Raw genomic sequence first — 414 nt, forward strand, 5'->3', positions numbered from 1 at the left:
CATAAATCAATGAAATATGGACAAAATTCATTAAGGGTTGTAGGGGGAAGAGGGGAGAGGGGAGAGGGGAGAGGGGGAGGGGGCAAGTCAAGAAGCTCACACAAAAATAGCACTAGTTAGGAGAAGATTTCACCAAAGCATGGACAGACCACACCAAAAGCAAATCCTCTTTCGTCCTCTGTGTGTGCTTACTTTGTTTCACTTTGGCTATTTCTAACTGTTTAAGCGGGTCCCTATCCCTTCAGATCCTGGACAGTTTCAAATTCATCTAAAGCTGACAGGCAAAGGATTTTTAAGGCAAATCGTTAAGTAGATTGGCAGCTCAATAGATTATTTATAGAAGTCTCAGGTTTATTTTCACCCCTTTGCAGTTCAGACCACACATACAAATAAAGAGGTTGACATATAACATGT

This window comes from Aplysia californica, unplaced genomic scaffold (assembly GCF_000002075.1).
Source record: "Aplysia californica isolate F4 #8 unplaced genomic scaffold, AplCal3.0 scaffold00834, whole genome shotgun sequence".
NCBI lineage: Eukaryota > Metazoa > Mollusca > Gastropoda > Aplysiida > Aplysiidae > Aplysia > Aplysia californica.